The following is a 17,928-nucleotide window of genomic DNA, read 5'->3' as shown; positions in this document are numbered from 1 at the left end:
AAAGTATAATATCAATTTTTAATACATTTTTAAAAAGGTGTAGCCAGTGAACACAGTATGTGCTTCCATAATCTTTTGCAGCTTTATTGAAGTATGATATATAAGGATTGCACAGATTTAGTGTATATAATTTAATGAGTTTGAACATACGCATATCCCATGATACCATCAATGTAATCAAAGTATAAGTACATCTATTACCTCCAAGAGTTTCTGTGTCCCATTGCTTTTTTTGGGGGGGGGAACACTTAAAATGAAATTTACCCTCTTAACACATTTCAGTGCACACTTCCGTAGTAGTAATTATAGGCACTGTGCTGCACAGCAGATCTCTACAACTTATTCTTCTTTTGTAAATAGAACTGTATACCAGCAAACAACAGCTTCCTTCCAGAAACCTTTTAAAATTTAATTTTGAGATGAGGCAGGTATTTTTAAAAATTAAATTTTATTTTAAAATATTTTAGATTTACAGAAATAATGTGAGGGTAGTATAGAAGATTTTTATATACCCCACACCCAGTTCTCCTATATTGACAATTTACATTAGTATTGTATATGTACTATAATTCATGAAACTAAAGTCCATCCTTGCTTCATGCCACTTCAGTTTTACCCACTGTCCTTTATCTGTTCTAGGATCCCATCCAGCAGCTCTCACTACATTTTGTGGTTTTGTGTTTTTGACTTTGTCTAAGCTCTGACAGTTGTCAGACTTTCCTTGTATTTGATGACTTTGACAGCTTGCAGAGTTCTGGTCAAATATTTTGTAGCATGTCTCTCAATTAGTATTTGTCTGATGTTCTTCCTGTGATTGCTCTGGAGTTTACAGGTTTTTGAGAGGAGGATCCTAGAGGTAAAATGCCATTCTCATTACATCAGATCAACAGTGTATACTATGGAAATGACTTTCATGGTGGCTGCTGCCCTCGATTACCTGGTTGAGACAGGGTTTCTCCACCATAAAGTCCCTCTCTTTCCTTCTTTTCTCACTGGTAGTCTGTGGAAAGAAGTCACTTAAGGAATGGGAGTTATGCTGCACTTTCTTGAAGGTACAGTGTACAGAGAAATTATTTGGAATTCTCCAACTTATGAGACTTGTCTCTTCTTCCTTACTCATTTGTTTTTCATCTATTTATCTGCTCACCACACCCCACCGCACCCCACCCTATCCCTTCCCATTCCATCCATTTCTATCCCTTCCTTATTCCCACTTATATCAGTATAGACCTGTGGATTTTTATTTTATTCTTGGAATTATAATCATTTTGTTGACCATATTGTTCCAGTTTTGGTCATTGGGTATTCTTTTACTTGGCCTCAGTATCCCTTTGACAAACCTCAGTTATCATGTTTTGTTTTGTTTTGTTTTGTGTTTGTTTTTATTTTTTATTTTTTTTATTTTATTATTTTTTTAAAATATATTTTATTGATTTTTTTACAGAGAGGAAAGGAGAGAGATAGAGAGCTAGAAACGTCGATGAGAGAGAAAAATCAACTAGCTGCCTCTTGCACACCCCCCTACTGGGGATGTGCCCGCAACCAATATACATGCCCCTGACCGGAATCGAACCCGGGACTTTTTAGTCTGCAGACCGATGCTCTACCACTGAGCCACACCGGTTTCGGCTTGTGTTTGTTTTTAATTGTACTTCTCTGGTACTGCAAGAAGCTACACATTCATACTGTATTTCCTGCCTCAGTCCTAAAATCAGCCATTTCTCCAGAGAGACCTGGCTCCTGTTATTGGTGAGTGGTATTACAATCGAATATCTAGGTTCTAGGTGTGCTTGCTGCTGCGAGGTTGTTGCAAAGCAGGTGTTTTCATCATCCTGTCTCACTGATGCAGAATTGGGATCCCAAATGACTGTGTTAGTAAAGGAAGAGGGTAGAAGCAGTGGTGGTTCCAGGGTGGAGTTTGAGGCCTTGTGTCTATAATTTGGGCCTGACAGGTTTTTCCTCCTCGCTGTTACTGTTTGTGAGGTGGCTTATTTTCCTAGGGACTCTGATGAGGCATTCATCTAAGGGCAAAGTGTAAGAGGGTTTTTATTTCTGTTCTGACTGAGAAGTTATTCATTGATTACCACAATGGGTTGTTGTTTTGCCAAAAAGGCATGGAAATGAAACTTGATCTGCTAAAGAATATTGTATATTGTTGGTGACTATATGTATAGATGCAAAACTTCTTATAAGCTTGTGGGTAAACATAGGGGTGTTTTATGTTTAATGCTTTCTTCTTTCATCTAAACAGCAATTGCTGTGAAGATCAGCCCAACTTAACATAACAAATCCATTGACCAATTTTGACAATTTTAGTCTTTATTGAAAACAAACATTTCCTTAAATATAGAAATGCAAACTTTTGTCAAGGGAGTCTTCCTAGGAGAAAAATATAAACCTGTTATGTCTTTTTACCACATAAACTACCTTTGTTCCTTTGCATTAAGTAATTAATCGATGCTCTTTATAAATGGAATCTTGGTGGCTTTTACTGTTCTAAGACACTTAAGGATTAGAATTTACTATATTTTATATATTTTATTGATTTTTTTACAGAGAGGAAGAGAGAGGGATAGAGAGTTAGAAACATCAATGAGAGAGAATCATCGATCAGCTACCTCCTGAACACCCCCCACTGGGGATGTGCCCACAACCAAGGTACATGCCCTTGACCAGAATCGATCCTGGAACCTTTCAGTCCGCAGGCCGACGCTCTATCCACTGAGCCAAACCGGCTTCGGCAGAATTTACTTTATTTTAGTAAAAATATCAAGAAACACTAAAACCATTGCTTTTACACACACACATACACACACACACACACACATACACACACACACACACACACAAGTTAATTTCCATTTGTCCACTGGGGTCTGTACTGTGTTTGTTGGCAGATTAGAGTGAATTTTGTAGTTGTCTCAGTTTCATTGAACTGTTTTATCACTGACAGAATGATCTTCAGTCACACCACTGTGAATTTTCTTTTCCTGGTCCTCCTTCCTCACACCCTTATTTAGTCATTACTAAACATAGCCTATTCTTCTGAAACATTTGAGTGTATTAATTTTTGATATTTTAAATGGATTAATCTGTCAAAGGAGAATCTTAATTCCCCCCCCCCCCCCAATCTGGCCATTAGCAGGGTAATTAGAAAAGCTTGAGCAGTGCTAGACTCTTATTTCATCTAATCTTTCAAGTTTACAGACTTAATGAAAAAGTAGTATTTCATGGAGGCAATCTCAGTTTAACCTTGGGGAGAGGTTTTTCAATTAGTCAGACTCTACTTATCATGCATGGAATCTTATTTACTTTTCTTCCTCTTCCATCCCCCTTTCTCCCCCCCCCCCTCCTCCAACAACCGCCTCCTCCTCCTCTGCTTCTCTTTCTACTCCTCCTGCTCCTCCTTTTTCTCCTCTTCCTCCTCTTCCTCCTCCTCCTCCTCCTGTGTGTGTGTGTGTGTGTGTGTGTGTGTGTGTGTCTCTCTCTCTGTGTTTGGATAATCTTGAGGAAGATCCTGATTAATCTTTTGTTGCTTCTTGAATCTCTGATTCCCCTCTTGCTCTGTTTCTTCTTACTTTGCTGCGTCTCCTGGGATATCCTGATACTAGAAAGTCTTCTGGCCCATAGAGATCATTGTGCTGTCTCAGTTTTAATTTGTGCCTCAGTTAATGCTTTTCTCATATTCATTTAAATGCTTTATGAGTTTCTGTTCTCTGAAGCAAAGATTGTATCTGTTTGCTTGAATGACACATTGCAAATATTTAATGTTACATATTTATGAGGACCTTCTGAATTATTTTATTACCCTTTTGGACATACTTATCAGGTCTTAATTGATGTTAAGGCTCAGCAATCCATTAAACCTTTCAGTCAGTTCAAATTCAGGCTGTAACTAGGATTCTTTTATGATTATTTTTTCTTAAATTTTTAAAATTAAATTATTATCTGTGTAACTAGGATTCTTATGGCTCTTCCTCCAAGTGTTTAACATAGCTGAGTCAAAACAGTTCCTATCCTGGGTTTGCTTCTTTTAAGCAGTGTTTGGGACCCTCTGACCTTTTGATATCATTATTATGGTAAAAATATGGAATATGCCTGGCAGAGGGAGCTGCTCCCAGGTCATATCCATTTTCAAGATTGGGTCGTCCTGCTGCTAATTGCACTTGAGATCTTATCTCTTAAAAATTAGCGGATACCCTCATTCTAAATATTTAATTCAGTTATGCATAAGCCATCTGCATCACAGAAAATAATAATAGCAAACACTTATATAGTACCTATTTGGCATATAGATGTTTTATATGAAGGAGGTAGTATGTCATAATCTTAATTTTGCAGATGATGAAATTAAGGTGCAGAGAGTTTATATATCTTGAATGCATTCACACTGTAGCAAGTGTGGAGGCACGAGTGGACTAAGGCATTCTGACTCAAAAGATTGCTGTACAAACTTCACTGTCCTATCCTGGCCTTCACCCCTTTTTGCTGTGTGTGTGTGTGTGTGTGTGTGTGTGTGTGTGTGTGTAAGCCAGAGATATCTAGAGGAATTTCATTGCCGTATCTTTGATTTTGGATTTCTTTTTCATGACGTTGAGCTGCAGATGTTAGTGATTTTGATGAGTTTTAGGAAATAACAGGTGCCACAATCAATTGAGCTATTAAAGTTCCCGTCCTCTCACTCATCAAAAATTTAGCCCATTGACACAATGCTTGCCTTTGAGAATGTCAGTATCTTAATGATGAAATGGAATGTTCAAGTTCAATTCTATTTGATAAATATTTATTAATCATCTCCTGTGTGCAGTCCCATCTGAAGCATGGTACTCATAAAAAGATGCATAAGACACATCTTTGAACTGGGTGGGACAAGGCAAGTGTTTTCCTTACCTAAATCCGTAAATACTTCCATAATAAATACTTACACAAGTAACTGCCTCTCAAGGCCTGTGAAAGGCATGAGAGAGGGTGATTTAGAGATGGTGAGAATTAGCACATACTTTCTTTGAGGAAGTTGCTTTACAGCTAAGCTGGGAAGATGGAACTTATGTCAGAGGTGTTTGAGGTGAAAGGAATGGTGTGAGCAAAGATGTGGCTAAAATGTGTACACTGTGGGGAATGATTTTCAAGATGTGGTTTGGGGTCATAGTGTGAATTTTATTTATTCCTAGACAATTGTGGCACTGCGAATGGAAAAGATTTCAAATTGAGAGCCATCCTCAGAACTCATAGGACTTGGCAGCTGATAGAATGACAAAGGTCTGGGTGGAGGAGGAGGGGTCAAGGATGTCAAGCTTTTAAGTCAAGGCGTCTTTGGAGAGGTATAAGATAGTGTGGATGGAAATCAAAAGAGTGGTTTTCATTCTAACCTGCTTTGCTAAGACATACATTATTGTGAGACTTGGTATAAACATGTTTTAGTACCTCAGCTTTTGAAAATCTGGGTTGTATGTGTGTATTGTATATGGATGTGTGTTTAAGGAGAGAGGAGTGCTCCTTCCCAGAGGAATTGTGGAGAAAATGCCTATCAGTAACAACAGCATTGCTGTTTTTTAATTTTTTATTAATATATTTTATTAATTTTTTACAGAGAGGAAGAGAGAGGGATAGAGAGTTAGAAACATCAATGAGAGAGAATCATCAATCAGCTGCCTCCTGCACACCCCCTACTGGGGATGTGCCCACAACCAAGGTACATGCCTTTGACTGGAATCGAACCCGGGACCCTTCAGTCCGCAGGCTGAGGCTCTATCCACTGAGCCAAACTGGTTTTTGCAGCAGCATTGTTTTGTAGTATAATTTTTTTTGTGTCTAAATGAGGTATTTTAAGAATCTCTTATTCAATCTTAAGTGGTTTGAAAATAAGGGAGTATGTTGGCACTGAGTTTATAGTACTTAGAAGTCCATTTCATTCCTGAAACTGTTCCTGGCTTGATGGAGGCCCCCTAGGTCTCTGGATTTCTCTGCCCTAGACCAGGACTGTGGGTGTTCAGTGTATCTGCGTGGGGCATCAGTTAGTTTTTCAGGAGCAAAGGGTGGTCTGAATTGTATAGTCCTGTATTCCATATTTAGATGGCATGGAGCACATACATCTCTTTTAACTAGATGCTCTCCATGATGGCATGAGTCCTGTTTGCTTGGGATGACTGTTCAATTTTACTATGTGACACTATGTCTGGAAAATGGTAGACACCTTATGTTAATGTGAACCTTATGTTAATATGAGCATTTTATATTAGTTACACATGGTAGACACAAAAGTATATGTGAAGTGATGTGATGATTTCTTCCCAAAGTCTGTGGCAGATTAAGTTTTCAGAGACATGACATTCTAAGAACATTTAAATTAACAAACCTATATATCTTGTTTGCCATTTGGATATTTTAATATATGATATCTGTAGTTGAGTTACTTTATCCAGAATGTATGTTTAACACCACACCTAGTTTTTGACATTCATATTTTTGTGTTTTTTTCCCCCATGTAAGAAGTTTTTCTTGGCCCTTTATATTTATGAATATATTTTAGGTCAGATTATAAAGCTCCACAAAACATCAGATAAATAGTACTTTTCAGATTCTTATTGGGACTGCATTGAATTAATATGCTTTCTTTTTGTAGATAAATGACATTTAAAAAATAAATACTCTTAGTCTCATAATTTATAATCTCTAGTCATTTATTTAGGGCTGTTTAATATTTCTTGATAAATTTTTAGGTCAAATATATTTAACAGGAAAACAAGAAAATTCCTTACCATAGTAAATCATGTTAATTTTGCTTAAACATCCTTTTTTTACTAGTTTTATTGAGATGTAATTAACATATAATCACTATATAAGTTTAAGATGCACAGCATAATGGTTTGACTTACATATACTGTGAAATTATTACTGCTGTAAGTTTAATTAGCACCCTTCTTAATATGGAAACCATAAAAATAGCAGAAAAAAAGAAAAGAAAAGATTTTTTTTTATTGTAATGAGAACTTCTAGGACTTACTCTCGTGTGTTTTGGTTTATGAACAATCCATAATACATAATTTCTAATTAACAATAGAAGGCATTATTTTATATTGAATTTTTGGATGACAGGTCATGGGTGAAAGATTTGGGGCATTACAGGGTGTTGCTATGTGTAAATCAAGTCTTGTGTAGTCAACATTGCCATCTTTGCCTCTGCCCTCTTGAGTCGAATGATCGTCCCTGCTGAGGCTCAAGGTATCTGTAGAATTTCCATCTTTATCTTAATTCTATTAAGTTTTGAAACCCAATATGGATTCTTTATTTTTTATTTTCTCCTATTTACAAAAGTATATTTTTGTAATAAATCTTTAGTAAGTCAAAAGCACAATACTGGCACTTTCTGATTTTTAAAATTTTTCAGAATTGTGTTTTCTGATGTGACATTTTCCAGATATAATCCTATATAATAAAAGGCTAATATGCAATAGACTGAATGGCTGAATGGCGAAATGACAAGTTGCTATGACATGCACTGACCACCAGGGAGCAGATGCTCAATGCAAGAGCTGCTCTCTGGTGGTCAGGAGCACTGCTTAGCCAGAAGCCCTGCGCTGGGTTCATGGCTGGTGAATGACTGTGGCAACACTAAGGATGTCTGACTGCCAGCTTAGGACCCTGTGGGGAGCTGGCCTTAGCTGTCAATCAGACATCCCCTTTGGGTTCCTGGACTGTGAGAGGGCTCAGGCCAGGCCTGAGTGCATGAATTTTGTGCACTGGACCTCTAGTATTAGAAATATTAGGGAGTCCAAAGATCTGATAAAGTCAACTTAGCAGAGAGACTAAGTTAAAACTAAAATATTGAGATATTATTAATTGAAAATTGAGCAAAATCAAGGAGAAAGTTCTCTTAAATAAAAGTTCATATTAAGTCAAAATGAAATTGTGGCTTTTACGAAACTTTTCCAGTAAAGTACATAGCATGCAAGTGAATTCATGCTGTATTAGGAAAAATAGTGATCTCTCTTCCAGATTGATGTTCTTTTATTAGTTATGGATGTTTAAATTCTAATAATATAAGGTAGTTTATTTGTTTTTTCCTCCTAGGATATTATTACCCCTCAGTTTTATATGTTTTAAAGTCAGCTATAAATTTAGCTTGAATAATTTTAATAACATTTTTGAAGACATCAGAAAGCATTTTAAAAGTAACATTGAGATTTTTAAGCCAAACACCGTGATTCCCTCTCTTGGAAAATAAGTCAGCTTATGCTAACTGAACATTTCTTTGCCTTTATGTTAGAAATACATTCAGCAGAAACTTCTCTCCAGAATTAAAGATTTTTAAAAAATATATAATTTATTGATTTTTTTTTCTTTTTTTTTACAGAGAGGAACAGAGAGGGATAGAGAGTTAGAAACATCGATGAGAGAGAAACTCGATCAGCTGCCTCCTGCACACCCCCTACTGGGGATGTGCCTGCAATTAAGGTACATGCTCTTGACCAGAATCGAAAATGGGACCATTCAGTCTTCAGGCCGACGCTCTTATCCACTGAGCCAAACCGGTTTCAGCCAGAATTAAAGATTTTTAATGTTAATATGAGCATTTATATTAGTTACACCTAACCATTTATTTTTGGCATAGAATGTTGATTAGAAATACATTTGCTTCTATGTCAAGCTCAACTATGACATGGACCAACTGCAGATCTTCCCAGGCTTTCTCCATCTAATGTACAATTGAACCTTTTTTCCCTCCATTCACTACTTTTGTGGTGATGACTAGGCTGGGAGTTCATCAAGATCAAGATAATATCATTTTTTGTCTATAGGTCCAGCATGTAGAGCAGTGTCAGGCAGCACTGTGAGCTTAAGAAATATTGATTGACTTGACTAAGTGTGTGTGTGTGTGTGTGTGTGTGTATGATGTATATATGTGTGTTTAGCAAATAGTTTTTGCAACTGATGGGCTTTCTTTTTTAATAATTATAGTTTCATAAGAAATCACCTCCCATCCAATACAGGTTTCATATGCCTGTATCCCTTCACCTAGTTTCGCCTAAGTGGTAACATCATTGTGCATGACTGTAGTACAGTATCAAAACCAAGACACTGGCACAATTTGCAGAACTTATGCAGATAGCACCACTTTTACATATGCTCATTTGTGTGTGTTTAGTTCCATGCAATTTTGTAGTATGTAACCACTGCCACATGAAGAATGGAATGGTTTCATCCGCACAACTTTTATTATGTACCCCATCCCAGTTTTTAATAGTGACAATTTTGTGCTTTGCATTTGCTTGTGCATTAATATGGCTTACAAAAGAATTATGTTTTTGTTCAAGAAAAGAGAGAGACAATGATAGCATTACAGCTATTTCTCTATCTATAGGTTTCCCTCGCTCATGACTAGTTTAAATACTTTCTGTTTTAAAGAAACATCATAAAGTTGGTTGGTTTCCTCAAAGTTATGAATTGTCAACATTATCATAATGGGAGTTCACTCCCACTAATCAGAACTTACAGATCATAGGATATGTTCACATTATCCAGAAGAATGCATGAGGTTGCTAGGCATAAACCAAATGCTAAAAATAGGTGATCCACTATATTAATGAGTTAAATATTGACAAATATATCTTAGAAAATGATCTTATGAGCAAAATGTTGATGCAATCTTATGTTCAATGAATTGGTGAATCCAGTGGGTCTTCATGATGGTGAGGATGGATGCCTTGTATGTGATTGAAGCTGTAAAAGATGAGTTCATACACCATGTCTCAATGTGTGACTGCATGTATTGACAGGGAATCCATCCTTTGGAGTGAATACAGCAGGCTGGGTGGAAGATGGAACCACTATCCTATATAATAAAAGGGTAATATGCAAATTAACTGAACAGTGGAACCAGCGGTCGCTATGAAGCATACTGACCACCAGAGGGCAGACGCTCAATGCAGGAGCTGCCCCCTGATGGTCAGTGCTCTCCCACAGGGGGAGCATTGCTCAGCCACAAGTTGGATTGAAGGCTGGTGAGCTCAGCTGCTGTGGTGGGAGCCTTGCCCGCCTCCATGGCAGTGCTAAGGATGTCCAACTGCTGCTTAAGGATGTCCGCCCCCTTGGGGCTCTCAGAATGCTGAAGGGCACAGGCCAAACTGAGGGGATCCCCCCCCCCCCCCCGACTGCACGAATGTTGTGCACTGGGCTTCTAGGGTTTATATAAGGAAGGAGGAAACTTGATATCTATGGGTTGGAGGGTGAGGAATAGGTGCTTGTGCAAAGCATTTTGGGTGTTTTTTTTTTGTTTTGTTTTGTTTTTAATAGTTGGGAGTTTTAAAATAAACAACTGTACTTTCATCAGAGATAAAAATAGCATGACAAAGTTAACACTTGGGCTATACATTAATTAACATGAGACCTGTCTTGGCATGGCAGAGAAGGCACTGGCTCTCCCTCTCCCCTCCACCTACTTATTCTTTCACATTTTATAAAGCAATGGGAACCTCCTAGGAATTTCATCATTGGGAGTGAGAGGACCTTCTCCTGCTGACTCTGCTTCTCTCTTTCCTTCCTTCTCTGCCTCCTCCTGCCCCACCCAGGGGCCCCTGCTGGCTACAGCAAACGTGAAAAGCCTGTTTTGTAAAGTAAAGCTTCCAGGCAACTCACCCCAGGCCTTGGGATAAAAAAAAAATATCACCACCTCCTCAGTTTTAAAAACCTTGAGTCCACCTTGAGAACACTGTGTGCCTGTTGGGCTGTTCTTGTGTGTGCACTTTGAGCAGATCTGGGAGCCTGCTGGTGGGCACAGGGACAGCATGTCTGGTTTAGTGTCATGCAGGGCTTTTAAAAATAGCTTGTTTTTCATTTTTTAGAACATAACCTCCCTGTTCTGATTTATTAACAATCAGTTTTTAGCTCTTACATTTGTTACTGTGGGAAGTTACAAAAGGCTTTATCTTGGAAGAACTAACAATCACTTCAGACTTATCTGTAAGTGGGAGAGAAAGTGATTTACCAGTAAGCTACATATATAAAAGGTTAACATGCTAAGTGTTCCTCCTACCATCCGACCAGTTGCTATGACACACACTTGCCACCAGGGGGCAGACACTCAATGCAGGAGCTGCCATGACACCCACTGGTCAATTAAAAATAAACGGCTTTACAGACCTGGTGCTGATAAAGCAACACTCGGCTTCCCCTAAGTGGGACACAGGCCCTGCCACCACCCCAGAGCGACATACCACAAAGTCACAGCTAATGCTGCCAAGACCCCATGGTGCAAAATGTGGCCCCCACCCAAGCCTGGAGAAGGTCTCTGTGGGCACCAGGAAATGACATCACGTAGCAACACCTGTTTTCCTCTTCCTAGCGACTAGCCTCCTTAGACTTTCATCAGCCCAGGAACATGACTTGCTTTCTAGCCAGGTGAAAACATTTTACACTTGTGAATAGGAGACTCAGTAGAATCCTATTTCCTTTTAATTAGCCAGAAAACAGAGATTTAGAAAGTTTAGAAACTTGATGTGACTGGGAAGAAGTAAGAAATGATGGAACATGAAAATTACTTCAGGTTTTCTAAATGCACAGAATATAGTCAAACACTGCTGTAGTTAAATATTTTACCCTTTGTTCTCCCTGTGTGATCTACAATAATAATCTGCTTTGTGTTGATATTCACTGTTGTGTTGCTGATAATTACTTGAAAGAGAAGTTGGGGGTACTTCACTAGCCTGGAAAAAGTTTAGCTAAATCAGAAAGCATGTCTTATGAAGCAAGTTTATTTTATATATACATATACATATACATATACATACACACACACACACACACACACACACACACACATATATATGACGAACTTGACTCGCGCATGCAGGATACATATAAAGTTCTCACTGACATCAATCGCACACGTGTGTTTCGATCTGTCATTATTGATTGTGAATTTGGCTGATACTATTGTAGAGAAAGGGCAAGTAGCAATATCAAAATATTTATTCTAATTAATTTCCTTTCAATGTGCACGAACCCATGCACTAGGACACTAGTACAAAATAATGGGCCATAGAATATTAAGCACTAGAGAATCCATGGCTGACTAGATAGAAGTGGTTGGAGAGCAATGTGTGATGGCTTAGTGAATATGCAGGCCTTTGAAGAAGGGGGCATTCAGAGGTGCAGGAGTGGTGGCTGCTGTGCATGTTGGGTAACTAATATATACTCTAGATTTGAGGGATGATGAGGTGTCCTGGGTTCAAGCCCTTCCACTTACTAGATTTGTTAATTCAGGTTGAATTCCTTTTCTCACTAAAATCCCTGTCCTACACTAAGATGTCAATACTAAATAAAATAAAGTTTATGAAAAATCTCTATAGACTGTACAACTCTATACAGGTTTGAGTTATTGCTGTTTGGTTACCAGTCTTACAGATCAAATGTGTTTTTATTTTTATTTTGTTTGCGTACAATTTAAAACTGAAGAGCATCTGAAAGGATGCTGACATTTACCTGTCTTTAAGAGCATGAAATAATACCAAAATAACACAGTTCAGCTGATCACTTTAGGATGAAATATGTATTTCTCTTTCAACCCTTCAGGAATGATTTTTTTAAATGATGATGTTCATCTTTTCTAAAAATGTGTGAGGGAAAGATTGATTACTTTCAAAGAAGGGCTATTTACCAGTGTTTTGTTTGGCTTCAACCTGACTTTATATTTTTCTAAGAAAGATAAACTAATATAAACAAACAAGAAACAAAAGCTATATTAGGTCTTTCCTTCTCTCCCTGGACCATATATATCTATATATCGATAAATTTATAAACCTATAAATCTATAAATCTATCTATCTATCTCTCATCTCTCTTTCTCTATCATTTATAGCTACTGTTTTGACCATCAAAAATTGTCATTATCTCTTCCATGATTCAGTAATTAAATTAATACAAATGCATGTATTACTTCCAGCTAAGAGCTGCTATAGAATAAAAGGAAAAATTCTCAGCACTTTATAACAGGGACCTCTGAGGCCATTTCCCCCAAAATTTGAGTCCAGATGTGAAGTAAGCTATGAGATATACAGGCCCAGGAAGTACAATAGAGGTATATGGACTGGGATAAAAAAAAATAATTGCTAAAATATGAAGCCAGTGCATATGATGTACCTTTTTATGATGTTCTATTCTGAAAGCTTAGATAAAGCTGTTTCTACATTATCCTTTATAGAGTGATTTGCCTAGGCATTATGGTTTTTCAACGTGAGATATTTTCAGATATGATACTCTTAAGATTTCAAATACATCTCCCCAGTGCTTTACTTCAGAAAAAGGAATCAGAGTAATGTGCAAAAGGTACTAAAGTAAGATTTAGGTGAATATACTTTTATAAATCTATTTTAGGAAGAAATTTCTAGAGTGATACCAAATCCAGAAACCCCAAATAGATTGATATGCTTGACTGGAAAATTACACACATCTCTGTGATAAAAATGTTGTAAATTTAAATCCAAACCATAAGCTGGGGAAAAACAAACAAACAAACAAAAAACATTTGCCATATGTGATAGTGAAAATGTAATATTTTAAAGAAAGAAACCTTTTAGCCAGAATAAGGTAGCTGCCCCAAAATAAAGATGGGAAAAGATTTGAACAGGGATTTCACAAAATAAGACAAAGACCAGTAAACCAATGAATTAGTTTACTGCATGTAGTTCAAGTAGTATGAAGTAGGATCATTTTTTCCTTTTTTCAGATTGGATAAGGTTGAAAAGATGTCCATACCAATGTTGAGGAGGCTGTGGTGAATATGCTTGTTGAAACATGTGTAAGCTTATACTTCACTGGGGAAGGAAGTGTAAACATTTAAAATGTGAGCACCACCTTAGCTGGTTTGGCTCTGTGGACTGAAGTGTTTCTGGGTTTGATTCCGGTCAAGGGCACATGCCCAATTGCAGGCTCAATCCCCAGTAGGGGGCATGCAGAAGGCATTCAATAAATTATTCTCTCTCATCATTAATGTTTCTATCTCTACCTTTTCCTTCCTCTGAAATTATAAAAAATAAAATTAAAATGTGAGTACCCTTTGGACCAGAAATTTTACTTCTAGGAATTTATTCCAAAAATGTAATTATGAATATATGCAAAGAGTTGGCTACGATTATGTTCATCAGAATCCTTGTTAGGAAAGATAGTGAAACATTAAAAATGTCCAGCAGCAATAACAGTTGAATAAATATGGTACATTGGTATAAAGAACATTAGGCCTCTGTTCAAAATGAAATATTTTTTTAATTTATTGATAGGGGAGTTTGTCTACCAGGTATTTCCAACAGAATGAAGTGGATGACAAAATGGCATTTATGCCAAGGATATAGAGCAACATTGAAAATTTTCTATATGTTAGACACTTTATTAAGTGCTTTACATTAATTATATCATTTAATGTTCACAACATTCATCAGAGTTTACCATTTTACAGATTAGGAAACAGAATTATCAGGAGGCTAAATAGTTCAAGGTATCAGCAGTTGGAAGTATGGAGCCAGGATTTAATGAGCAAGTTCTAGAACTTCTGTTATGTGTATACATTTATGAAAGGGCATATTCCAAATATGGTAACAATGTTTGTATCTACTGTTTGCTACTAGATTATCAAGTGATTTTAATTGGTTTATAGGTAGAGAATAGGCATTATCTTTTTGAGAGTATGTAGGTGGTACTTTTCTAATCAGAACTAAAAGCAAACCTATTTTTATATGTTTGTATTAAACAATAAATAGTGATTTTTAGAAGGGCAGGCAGCACCAGTTTTAATTTGTATGTGTGCCAAGGGTTACAAGAGGAGATGAAGAAGAATGTATGAATGATTAGCATATATAGTTGGCACTTTTAATATTCATGAGGTGTTGCATATTAGGAATTTGTAATGGATGTTTTCTGAGGTACTTGTTAGGGTAGTTACCAAATAATTGTGGGTTAAATAAAAAACCCATTCAACATTAAACCCATGTATCAGTTTAAAAATATACATACATTTTTTTTTGGGAAAAAGTCATATCATAGTAATTTTATTTTTATTAATAAGCCATCAAGTATTTACTGAATACCTAGATTTTCTAGGAATAAAGATAAATGTAAGATTCAGAATTAGCAATCTAGTTGTGAAAACAAAACTTAGAAATAGGTGGTCCATACTTTCTCTGCTTTCAGATAGGGTAAGTTTAAAAAGATGTCTATAGCCAGGCTGTGTATATAATTACATGGTGAATTGTAAATTTCAGGAGAAAATATAGAATTGGGTCTGAGTTGTGGGGGAAGAGTTGTATATAAAGTAGATAAGGCTGATCATACTCATGTGACATTGGGACAGGATTTGCAGAAAGTCAGTGTTTAGTTGATACTGAACTCTGGCTGGGCAGTGGCTGGGCATGTGGCAGAAGCAAGAATGAGATGAATGGGGTCTAGCAGATAGCTCAGTAGTGGGCAGTCAGGAGCGTGGGAAGTAAAGGAACATGAGGCCAGATTATAGGGAGCTTCCATTGTAAAACATTGATGTAGAAATTTTGGTAGATACATTAAAAAAATATTTTTCAAGACCTTCTACAAAGCATAATGACATTTGTTTTCCAAAACATTCTCTTTAGTTTTATATATTCTCAGAGAAAAGTTCTTTAATCAAGATTTGGAAGTACCTATTACCCATCACAAGGTTTTATTTTCAGTTTTCAAACTGTATTTTGATGGCATATTGATAGTAGTATTGTATGGGTTCCACATGAGAGATGACGAGTCTAATTGGGGCTCTGCATGCTGGTGAACAGAGTTCTTAATTAAGAAACTGGTTTGGTTGGGGCTTTGCACATCATTCATTTTGACTTCCCATTTCAAAAAAAAGACTTCTATAATAATTCCTAAAGGGATTATTCCTAAGTATTTGCCCAACTTAAGGAATAGAAAGAGAAATGTGAACACTTGAGTTTGTTGCTTTGCTCAACATTTTTAGTAACCTGTTTTATCTGTTGTAATATGGGATGGGCAAAAGTAAGTTTATAATTATCAGTATATGCAACACAGTTTATTCTTGTATTATTATTTACTAAAAACCCAAGTGCACAAATTTGTGCACCTTGAAAGGAACTGTGGGCTGAGAGGCTGCAATGGGCTAGGGGTCAGGTCTCGGCCTATCCCCTGTGTCCCTGCCTGGCCCCTCCCACCATAGCCCCAAGTCCTTTCTGCCAGCAGCCCCGATTCTGCTGCCGCCTTTCCCATTCTCTGATGCACAGTGATTGGTGTCAGTACCAGCAGTGGATGTGAGCAGGACTGTCACCAGGAGCAGGTGCATGAAACAGCTGCCAGCCCTGATCACCCCTCAGGAGCAGAGGGAGGTGGAGAAGCCCTGAGGGGTGATCCAGGCTGTAGCCACCACTCACACCAGCCAAGTGATTTAGGCCAGCACCGGGATAGTACTCTGCCCAGTACTTTATGTCAGTGGGTATGAGCTGCAGGTCCAGTGATAACATCAGGTGCAAGCACCAGGTGGGACCGCAGTACACAGAAGCCAAGAATTTTTAGTAAACACCAGATGCTCGCTTTGATGCTAGCAACCAGCGCCCTGCCTTGGTCTGATGCTCCCACAGACCTGCTCCACCATTCTGCCATGGCCAATGCCTGCCATGTTCCACACTCTGCCACCTACTGCTGACGCCTGCCATGTTCTGCGTGTGCCCCCTGGTGGTCAGCTCACGTGATCAGTTGTTCCGCTGTTCGGTCTATTTGCATATTAACCTTTTATTATATAGAATTAACTAGAGGCCCTGCCCATGAAATGTGTGCATGGGTAGGGTCCCTAGGCCTATGGTCAAGGCCAATCTTTCCTGGCTGCTGGCAGCTGCCCCCCCCTCAACCCCCCCGCTGCCACTGCCACTGCCACTGCCACAAGTCACAGATCAAGGCCCCAGTGCCCCGCTTCTGCTGCCACCAGCCCCCAGTTCCTGGTTTCCCCATTGGGCAATTGGAGCCTGCCGGCTGGGGGAAAGAGGGAGGACTGAAAGGTTGGCTGGCAGGCCCCGATCAGTGATCAGGGCTCATGGGCTGGGGATAGCTCCTGCTTTACGTGTCTGTCCCCTGGTAGTCAGTGTGCATCATAGCCAACGGTAGTCCCACCGTCTGGTTGATTTGCATATTATTCTTTTATATATATAGATTATATTGTCTTCCATACAAGCAACTGTAAACCTACTTTTGCCATACCCTGTCTATATGTATAACTGAATGAAAAGTTACAAACACACACATGTTTTCTAGAAGATATGTACTTATTGGGAAAGGATCATGTAGAATAATCAATTACCAGTGAAGTAATTTAATCTTTGAAATGTTTTCTTAAAACTGTTTAATCTTTTATTGCACTATGGAAGAACTTCTTTAAATCTCTTAATCTAGAGTGGATAGTACTCTGCCCAGTACTTTATGTCAGGGACTGTATTAATATTTTATTTTACTTTGTTAAGTAACGTAAATAAAATGTCACTTGATCTTTTGCTGTGACTGTAAAAATAATATATAAAATATTAAGTAATATGTTTACATTATATTAATTATTTTATTGTTTTGTAATTTACTCTGTATATGTAAGAAAGTTATCTGTGACTTGAGTAGCATATTAAGATCATATTAAAAAAGTCATAAATATTTAGCTTGATAAAAGATATCAAGTGACATCTCTTTCATAGTAATGATTTAAATCAAGTTGATTATTTTAATTAGCAAAATAATGAACATTTTTGTTCCTCACACAAAAAGTATATTATTACCAGTAACATATATACCCTCTACATAAAATAAAAGATATCTCTGATGATAATTTCTCATAAAGCTATAATTAAGATTAATTCAGTTCTCCCATCAAACTGAATCTTATACTCTACTTGATATTGAACACACAGTGTATTGTTGGCA

General features: G+C 37.6%; 1 protein-coding gene across 9 annotated transcripts in view; it reads left to right on the top strand.

The window, feature by feature from the left end:
• Window positions 1-17,928, top strand: part of KLF12 (Kruppel like factor 12) — a 408,906-nt gene that overhangs the window by 79,456 nt on the left and 311,522 nt on the right. For 2 of the 9 annotated variants that reach the window (XM_045588699.1, XM_045588698.1), the window contains one exon: window positions 13,724-13,840. The exons of the other annotated variants lie outside the window; for them this stretch is intronic. The gene's annotated coding sequence lies outside the window, so the exon portion shown is untranslated. The remainder of the gene's footprint in view (window positions 1-13,723; window positions 13,841-17,928) is intronic. 9 annotated transcript variants of the gene reach the window in all.

The sequence above is a fragment of the Pipistrellus kuhlii genome, unplaced genomic scaffold (genome assembly GCF_014108245.1).
Source record: "Pipistrellus kuhlii isolate mPipKuh1 unplaced genomic scaffold, mPipKuh1.p scaffold_m20_p_3, whole genome shotgun sequence".
In the NCBI taxonomy this organism is placed as follows: Eukaryota; Metazoa; Chordata; class Mammalia; order Chiroptera; family Vespertilionidae; genus Pipistrellus; species Pipistrellus kuhlii.
The sequence above is the reverse complement of the archived record's forward strand: the minus strand, read 5'-3'. Positions and strand labels throughout refer to the sequence as shown.